This window comes from Balaenoptera musculus, chromosome 8 (assembly GCF_009873245.2).
Source record: "Balaenoptera musculus isolate JJ_BM4_2016_0621 chromosome 8, mBalMus1.pri.v3, whole genome shotgun sequence".
NCBI classification, from domain to species: domain Eukaryota; kingdom Metazoa; phylum Chordata; class Mammalia; order Artiodactyla; family Balaenopteridae; genus Balaenoptera; species Balaenoptera musculus.
Genome location: NC_045792.1, coordinates 81,880,522 through 81,890,905, shown reverse-complemented (window position 1 = coordinate 81,890,905; position 10,384 = coordinate 81,880,522).

Sequence of the window (10,384 nt, the reverse complement as noted above, 5' to 3'; positions counted from 1 at the left end):
TGTAAATAATACAAGTACAGCCATTAAAACAGTGCCTGGCATTGAGTAAGTGCTAAATTAATGTGTTATCCTTATTATCTCCATTTGACAGTAAGTGCTAAATTAATGTTGTCCTTATTATCTCCGTTTCATCAGGTAATGAAATGGAAGCTGCTTGCTGTTGGATCTCCTGCTCATGATTACGGAGGGAAAGGCCAGATTTTATCCTAGTCTGTTTCAGATCTCATCTTCTGCTTCCCTTGAATCAAGGGCTAGACCCAATATTAGGGACTAAACCCGCATGTGCAGTTTCTGAGTTGAGGGATCTGAATGGAGGATTCAACTAATTTTGAAAAATAAATTAGACATGACCGTTTAAACATTTGGAAATTGTACATACAACTCTAGACAGAGGACTTCTCTTTAAAATTTTGAAGTAGTTAGCCCACATTTAGGGATGGAAACTGTCAGTAAAAGCTAAGTAACGCTGCTTTTCTGGAATATGGCCTCCCTTTCTCCACAGTATATCCACAGTCTCCACCATGCTTTGCTTTGTTATTTTACCAGCTTGGACCCTGCCGACATTGAATTTGTACTCCACGCCCTTACCGTGGCTGACCTAAGTAGACTTCCTACACTTACATGAGTTAAACTGCATCATTAACAAATCTTCCCTTTACATGAGTCAGTGGAAACTTCAGGAGATCCTATTGAGCCAACTCTGTGTGCCACAATTAAAAAATGCACCAAATTCCTTCCATACCAGAACCTTTAGCAGCTGCTCCAGAATTGCTTTGCTCCTTGCCCTGGCCACCGTCAAGTAAACCGAATTGAAGGGCCCTCTGCAATTGCTCAGGTCATTTCCTTTGATGGCTCTAAGGAGGTTCTGAAACTTCTCTAAATATATCCACGGCACAGGTTTGGACACAGCTAAGGAGTCTGTGGTCATACTCATGACAGGTCTGCTTAAGACATTTTCCAGAATGCGTTTCCTTGACTCACTGCAGCAGGATGCTAACCGGCTTCCCCACTGCCAATTCCCACGGCTTCAATTCATCCTGGATTCAACTGACAGAATAATCTGCCGCAAACATCAATCTTATTGCAACCTCACCTGCCCAAGACCCTACAGAGCCTCCCTATTGCTGCCTGCAACCAACCCCCCCCCACTTCAGCCTAGCATTCAAGGCCCTCGTCAATTATGCTGTCCCCGGTGGAACACGGCCAGCCTTATCTCACATTTCTCCTTGACACGTCCCCTCTGCTCCAGATAAACCAGTCTGCAGGTCGTTTGTACTTCTGGCTTCCATTCCTGTTTCACCTGCCAGACACCATCCCTGAATTTCCCCTCAGTCTAATCACACTTTTTATTTTCTGTGTTCCCTCATCATATACATATTGAATAAGGATTTTGTTCCTGAAATTAGCTCAGTTTTCATGCTTTACCCATGAAAGCATATCCCTGCTTTGTGTCATTTTCATGTTTTATTTTCAGAGAAATTCTATACTAACACACACCATTCCCCACTCTTGTGCTCATAACAGACATTACTAGTCAATCAGGGCACATTTTCCCACTGAGCTGTTTACAGCTTCTGTATCTTTCTCCAAATTAAGCTCCCATTTACCACCACATGTCAATTGGAGATGGATATGACAGGCAACCTATCTGCTGTCCCTATTCCAGATAAGAACACCATCACAGTTCTAGATGGTGGAAATGGAAAGGCTCAGCAAGAGGACAGGGGCCAAGAAGAAAGCCTCTCTATGTGGGACAAGTAGGTCACAGTCAGTGGAATCACTGTCCTCAAGATGGGTGGATGCCTCCCACCAGAACATCTCAAAGGCTTCACACACTCTCCTCACAGTGACCAAATGGCTGTAGCAGGTCTGGTCCCTTCTATGTTTTGTTAGCTCCCAGTTTAATGGCAAAGAGCAATAGTGTTGTTTTCCCACAAGCCAGAGAAATTTCATTGCATTTCATCTGCTCTGACTGAGTCACATGATCATCCTTGATCCAATCCATTTTGTGTGTTTTTTGGGGGGAGGGTGGAGGGAGTGATATGAAATGACATCATTGGTCAGGTCTGAATCTCATGCTCCACCCAAAAAACTGGCATAATCGTGCAAAGGAAAGCTGAGGGTGCCAGAAGGCTTAAAGGGTGCTGAGTGTTAACTATCTAAGAAGTGATGTATTCAGATCCTACGTAAGAGACATCAGTCTAGGTTCTAGGGATACAGTAGTGAACAAAATGAAATTTCACCTGGAGCTTATTCTCACCTCTGTTAAGGTGACACTTGAAAATGAGGGAGAAAACTAGACACAGACACCTGGCCGAAGAGCGTTCCACACAGAGGGAACAGCAAGAGCAGATGCGCTGAGGTGGAAGCATACGTGGAGAGTCTGAGGACCATCAAGGATACCAATATGGCTGGAACAGAGGGTGCAAGGTGAAGAGAGGTAGGTGATGAGGTTAGAAGCTAAATGGTGGGAAAGGGGACAGGGTGCCTTTGGGGAGTCTTTAAGGCCATTGTGAAATCTTTGGTTTTGACTGTGAGTGAGATGGGAAGCCATTGGAGGGTGTTGAGCAGATGGTGATATAACCTGATTTATATCTTAAAAGAATCCTTTTCATTTCTCTGTGCAACCAGGGTAGGGGTGGAAGGGGTAAAGTGGGAGCAGGGTGACCAGCTAGGAACCTACTGCAATTTTTAGGCAGGAAACTGTGGTAGCTTGTGCCAGGATGGTAGTGATATAAATGGTAAGAATAAAAGGTTGAACCTGGGAAACATTTTGAAGGCAGGATAGATGATATAGGCTGACAGATTGGATGTGGGGATGCAGAAAGAGAGGGGGCAAGGATGATGCCAAGGTTTGTGGCTTGAGCAAAGGATGGGATGATGCTTCCATAGGGAAGACTGAGGGAAGAGTAAGGCTTAGGATGGAGTGGATTTGCATATTTTGGATGTTAACAGATATCAAGTCAATCACTGATATACAAGACTTAGGTTAAAGAGAGAAGTATGGGATGGAGATTTAAGCTTGGGAGTGACAGCATCAGGATGGTATTTAAAGCCATGAGAAAAAATATGAAAAGCAAAGAGGTTGTATAGACAACCTGTGAGAGAACACGGCCCAGCCTGAGCCCTGCAGCCCTCCACAGCAAGAACTGCGGCAAAAAAAATCTCCATCAGTGGTGTCTCTGAGTTCTAACAGCTCCCCTTCCCAGGACTGCACAGCTAGAATCATTTTTACCATTAGTTTGACTTTTTGCTGAACTCCAATTTTCCTATTTGAATAAGACTTTTCTATACAATTTTAAACATTGTGAATGTTTTCCATGCTTAGCCCCCTAAATATTGACACATCAGGAAGGTCAGCCTAAATTGAACTGCCAAAGCAAATGCTGAGATAGCCAAGAACAGAACTCTGGTTTATCTTGGAAGGCAGGACCACCAGGCCTTGGCTTTCAAGGCCAGACCGACCTGCACAAAAGCAAAGAAGGCTCTTGGCACAGGATGGACGATGCCATAGCCAGGTCCTGCCACTGCCTGGGCCCTTGGATGGGGCATGAGAAGGTCAGTTGGGCCAGGGGTCCTACACTGGGGCCTCCAGGAATACGGGTCAGCATTCTGGTGACTGGTGCCCAGGAGAGCAAAGAGGTTCCTCCATCCTCATTGGCCAGTCTGATTAATCTGGCGCCTAATCAGTCCCCTTTGAAGAGGAGGAGGAGGGATAAAAGAGCAGCACACCTGTTTTCACTTGACTCCAATCCTGAAATAATTCCGTGGCTCCTATAAGATTTGAAACAAATTAAATTTGAAAGGGCAGAGAGGGCAGCTTTGAATGGTTGGCTCTGTCAAGAAATGTGGGTTTTCACTCCAGGAAATGGCTTAACCGGGAGATTGCATCCCCCAGCCGTGGTGGCTGTGTTGGCTGTTAGTAGAGGACCATGACTTGGGCTTTTTGTGGCGGGTGCTTTTGCCCTATTATCCCTGGCATCGAGCTTTTGCTTTCTGGACATTGATAATGTCAGAGAAAGGGTATAATAATAATGACATGAAAGACGGTGTCAAGAAGGGAAAGCATTCTACACTGTTTAGGGAATCTGTGTATTAAGGAAAGACACATTCTGTCATACGGGGTGACAGTGACAGATACAAATCTGTTCAGCCCAACACAGGGAAGGTTATTGTTGAGCAGGACCCTTAGAATTATTTGGTTCATCCTTTCTTTTAACAGATGAAGAGACTGATGCCTGAAGGAGCTACTGTTATAGGCAAAGCTGCGATATCTGAAGTAGCTGTTCCAGGCTGGAGCTCTACCCATACTTATTTTTCAAGTGGTCCCCAGGATAAATGATGGGAAGTATTGTTAGGAGAGTCCCAGACCTGCCTCGATAAGCACCTGTACCTTATTCACTAGAACCTGTTGTACCTCATTCAGGAGGCTGGGACTGAGATAGAAACTGACAAGTGGGCCTCCTCATGCTCACAGGTCGGTCACTTCGATCTTCGTTATAGACACGGCCAGATGTGACCAGCCTGGCAACCTGCCTTCTTGTTCTGTGGCCAAAAAGAGGTTGGACAGAAAAGTTGAGAGATACGAGGTCGCTGCCTTTTATGGTCTCCGTCATTAATACCTCTTCGGCAGCAGGCAGAATTTTCCTGTCTGGGACCTAGGGCAGTTGATTAAGCACTGCTGCTAGCCCAGGGTCTGATCCTGGCTGATGTGAAGGTCTCCCTTCATCCCCTCACACAGAAAGGGAAGCTAAAAGACTCGATTGCAAGGCCACTTTGACCTTTGCTTCGGGATCCTTTCAGACTGAAAATTTCAATCAGGCCAAAGCACAGAGCCCTCTCTAATGAGGATTTGTCAAGACCTTCTGTTTGATGAGGGGTGGATTCTTGTGGCTGTGTCAATTTTCCTTCTCACTGATGTTCCCGTGGCCTTTGATAGCACAGATCACACACACATAGGTGTGTCTTTCATGCTCCGGAGCCTCGTGGGCAGGGGTCTGCCACACCATCATTAACATGCACCTCAGTGAAGCTGGTCGGGAAAGTGAGAGAAATAAAAGAGCCGAGGTTCCCTTTTATGTGAGCTCAGGAAACTCACCGTACACATGTGTTAAAATGGAGATAGTTCTCCAGAGAAAAAAAGACCCATAGAACAAATTATGGTCACTTGTGTCAGTGACATTTCAAAATTAGAACTATTCTCCTTAAACATCGCTCAGTCCTATACCCTCTCTTCTCATCAGTCATTGTATTGGTGAGAGGTTTTTGGTTGTGAACAATAGAGGCCAATTCTGGAAAACTTAAGTGAAGAAAGAATATGTTTGGAGGCCAGAATTTAGCTTTAGAAATAGGACAGAAACAAGTGGGCTCTAGGTACAGGCAGAACTAACCATTTAGCCAGCTACACTAAGCACTACTTCTGAAATAAATGTCCTCTACTGATTTTCCCATCCTTCTCCCATCCTTGCATTTTTATACAAGGAGAGAGAGGCCCAACGGCCCAGTTTGGGTGATGTGGTTACGCTTTGGGTAGCGAGGGCTGGTACGTGCGATGGATGGGAGAGGTAATTCTTCAGAGGATACCAGACGTGCTGTTCACTAGAAGGGCTGGTTGCCACACAGCCCTGTACGTCCACATCTGTGCTAGCGTCAGTAGCCCTACTCATTCTATTTCCTTCTTAAGTCTCTACCTTTTTGTCTAGCCCCACTGCCTCTGTTGTGTTAAGGTCTACCTCAATAGGGTAGCTATAAGGAGCACAGGAAATAGCATAAGAAATTGCTTAGCATAAAGTCTAGCGTTTGGATGAAGGATATTATTAACTGCTTCTGAATTTGGTTTTTTTTTTACAACTATATATTTTTTATGCAATAATAATTTTGTTTATGCTTTTTTAAGGAGCCAAGATTTAATCCATGATTATAAATATCAGCTTGAACAAAGAGTATATTTTTTTTATTGAATGAAAGATTCTTTAAATTCTATTGTGCTATAGAATTTTCAAAAGTTTATATATATATGTTTTAAAAAAATTCTTATTGGAGTATAGTTGATTTAAAAAGTTGTTAGTTTCTGCCATACGGCAAAGTGAAACAGTTATACATATACATATATCCACTCTTTTTTAGATCCTTTTCCCACATAGGCCATTACAGAGTATTGAGAAGAGTTCCCTGTGCTATACAGTGCTTTTGAATTTGAATAGACTCTCTAAGCGATCTCTTCCTCTCATCTCCCCCCACCCCCAATCTATTCTTCATAGCCCTGCCAGAATGAAATTTCTGAAATGCAAATCGAATCATGTCATGCCTCTCCTCAAAACCCCCTGATGGCTCCCATTGCCTGAAGAATAGTCTCAAATTATTAGCCTGACATAAGGCTGCATATTTACTCCTTTATTCTGTAGTATCCTGGTAAATGTTTAATGACCAGTGCTCTGGGGGTGGAGGGGCAGGAAATTTATGCATACATATACATACATTCATTTCTTATAAATTTTACCGATATAACAGATACATAGCATACTCTTTACAATGAATAATAATAGGAAACTACTCAGAGGTGTGAATACCAAGAGGTGAAGATCAGGCGGGGCTATCTTGGAATCTGGTGACCACAGCCTTTAATGAATCAAAGCTCCCTTCATTTTTCTCATCTTTGGACCACTGTAGGAGAAGGTGAGGTCTTTCAAGTTGCTTCAGATTTGGCCTTCGTAAATTAAAGTTCCTGGTATGAATGACTCTTAGAAACCTTGGTGCTATAACATAAAAATACTGGTTGCTAGAAATTCAGATATGAAAGAGCAGTTTTCAGAAGCTGCAGCTGAAATTTTCTCCTTGGACTCTAGAAACACACACACTGTCACAATTCCTTTGCTGCCTGTCAGATTTTCACAGTGGAAACATTCTTCCTGAGATGAAGTGAAATTAATCTTTGCTGGGTAATCTCACAGCTTTCATAATCTAATATACATATATACTTACAACAAGTGCACATTCCACAAGAGTAAGTACAGCTCAAGGGGTCCAGTTTTCTCTTGGGAAAGTTGGCAGAACTGACATCATTTTCTTCTTCTACCCTGTGGGTATTTCCACCTGGTGACACCTGGTGCAAACTCTGCTTCTAGTCATGACAACGCTTGGACACCATGTCTGATCTCATTAAATTAGAAAAGGCTCAGGTTGGAATCTTTGAGCATTTCTCTGACCTTCTCCCTTTACTCATCAGACTATTTATTTTCTTGCTTCCTTGAATCTATACAGAGCTGGGGACGATGTATGATTTAGATTAATTGACAACATGCATGAATAGGGCAGCTCTGTAGGCTCAGGAAAGCTGCCCCATCCCTAACTATACCTCAAGTCCTGCTCATCTTCTCTCCTCTCCTATGGGGTCAGTCATGAATCTCAGGCAAGAAAGTTCAAGACCATCAACAGAGCAAAACATTGAGTTGGACTGTAGGCTCTGGGCATGCATTTTCATTTTATGTTACTATTTTATCTTGCTGCTGAAGACTTGATCTGAGATTTTCTTACAACCTTTGGTAAGCATCACTCTTCTTTGGGTATCACCATCACTTTATTTTAATAAGCATTTACTAAGCACCCACTGTGTGTCAGCAGGTGTGAAAGGCATTGAAGACATGGAGTCATGGTTTAGTGGGATAGATATCTACGTAGTAGGTGCTAAGCCTGTGATAAGTGCCAAAGTCAGTGGAAGGCTAATAGGAGACTTCACCAAGGAGACAATAAATGAGTTGAACCTTTAAAGAGAAGAATACCTCACGAAAATGAGAAAGTGATTGACAGGATCCCTACCACCTCCAGCCTGTCCAAAAACATAGAGATAGGGACCCCAGGGGAATTTGGGGGCAAAGGTAAGAAGTGAGGCTACTTTTGCTGTCAAGCAGGAGAGGGTTTTCAGCACCCTTTTGGCTGAGTCTCTCTACCTCCATCCTTCTACTCCACAGGAAGCCATGGAATTATGCCAGAACAGAATTTAAGAACAACTGCTATGCACAGTGGGAAGCTTTGGAGGTTTTTATGTAGGAAAGTGAAATTACCGTGTGTGTGTGTGTGTGTGTGTGTGAGAGAGAGAGAGACAGAGACAGAGACAGAGAGACAGGGAGAGAGAGGGGGAGAAGTAACTGGCATTAGCACGGGGATAGCTGTGAAAGTGAAACCAGTTAGAATGCAGTAATATAGAATATATTAATATACACTACATAATATATAAATGAGATTTATTATAGGATTTGGCTCACATGGAGGTTGAGAAGTCTCCAGATGTGCCATTTGCAAGCTCTAGAACCAGGAAAGTGGATGGTATAATTTAGTCCAAGTCCAAAAACCTGAGAGCTAAGAATGCCAATGTCTGAGAGCAGAAGATGTGTGTCCCAGGCAAGCAGAGAGAGAATTTCCCTTCCTCTGCCTTTTTGCTCTGTTCTGGGCCTCAATGGACCAGATGGTGTCACCCACCTTGGTGAAGGAGATCTTCTATACTCAGTCTACCAATGTAAATGCTGACCTCTTCCAGAAACACCCTCACAGACACACCCAGAAATGTTTTACCAGGTAGCTGGGCATCCCTTAACCCAGTCAAATGCACACAAAAATTTAACCTTCACGCAGGCTGTTGTGCTAGCCCAGGCAAGACTCATGGGGGCCTTGGCAGTGGAAATCAGAGTCTCTCTTCAGAATCTTATCTGCATCCCCAGCTGAACCTGGGACCCCCTCATAACCTCTCCTTTATGTCGCTGCCCAGACCTGCTTGAAGACTGCAGGTGACAAGGGACCCAGGACCTGCTGTCGGCTTGCTCCACCTTTGGATTTTACTTCTATTAAGATAACTATGGCTTGGGGCAGCTTCCATCTGTTGTTTTTCTCACTGCTTGGGCTGAGGAACAAATGTAAACCCTCTTGCAGTGGCAGCCTTTGCATGTTTCCCTGTTTTCTCAACTCAACATTTGTGCGGTTGCCAGCGTATGTCAGGCTCTGTGCTGTGTGGTAGGTTTGCAAAATGAATAAGCCCTTACCCTTGAAGAAAGAACTGCCTCTTTTGGGGGTATAGGAGGTCAGGCTCATAGTAACATCCTACTGCATACCCATGAACACACTGAGTAAGGAGTAATAAATACAGCCCGATTTTGGTGGGTGTTGGGAGGTAGGAGAAGCCGAAGGGAGATTGCATTTACTCATTAGTGAGTAAATGAGTGGAATTTAGTTTTATGAACAGAAGGGAGAGAATGGAGAAGAAGGTAAAGAGAGCAAGGCAGCGGGGGAAAGGGAAGGTATGAGTGTGCACAGGGAGGTGGGAAAGTCCATGTGCAGCCCCATGGCCCCTTCTTTCCACCCTCAGTCTGTGACACAGCTGATGAAATATCAGTTCAGTGTGTCCTGCAGAGCCAGGCTGCTGGGACTCATAACCTGGCAGTTCCCTGTATCAGGCTATTCAGTCTTGGGAAGGTTACCTAAACTTTCTCTGGCTTAGTTTCCTCATCGGTAAAATGAGGATATTATTATTGACTTTACAGGTTGTTGTACAAATTAAACAAGTTAATCCATGTAGAGCAATTAAAACAGTGCCTGCCACACAGTGAGGGCTCTGTAAAGGTTCTCCTGGAATCTGGCATGTTTTGAACGTGCAACAGTTATGAACAGCAGGGTATAGATTCTAATGGAATTTAAGAAACAGTTCCTCTGGAGGTGGGTGCTGATTGGATCCTGAAGGGAAGAGAGGAAGAACTGAAATTCACCCTGTGACCATCCGCACCCTAGAAGGGTTATGACTTTGGTGCAATGTGGTGTCCGTTTGTGGTGGACCAAGAGGTCAGCTCAGCCTAGAGGAGCTTTCCCATCATCCTGGTTTCCTAGGGCCTTTCCCAAAGGTGCCTTCGGATGGGCTCAGGAGCAAGCTGTTCCTCTTATGGCAGCTGGAGTTCCTGGCACAGGGAGTGTGGATTCCAGGAGAAGCCACGGAGAGCTGGAGCCTCTGGGATTGGCATGTCTTTGAAGTTAAAACCTCTGGGCATCTGTGCACTTAGGCGGAGGCCAGAGACCACTGGGCTGAGCAAGGTCAATGCTATCTCAAGCATGGGGACAGCATGCCCTTCTGGCCCAGGGGCAAGCCTGGCCTGGATCACTTAGGCATGAAACTCAGGAATCAAGCAAGGCCAAAATGATTTTCACTGTGATATGGGAGAGTGGGCATTGAAGTTGGGACCAGGAGCCCCTGGCAAATGTGATCTGAACTAGTCATTTCAACTGTCTGAGTCTGGGTCTCCCTCTCCTTACCTGTCAAGTAGCTATAACAGTTAACCCAGCCCCACCCCCAATGCACTGTCTATCCCAGAGTGACGATAGGGATCGAATGAGATAACGGGATTGA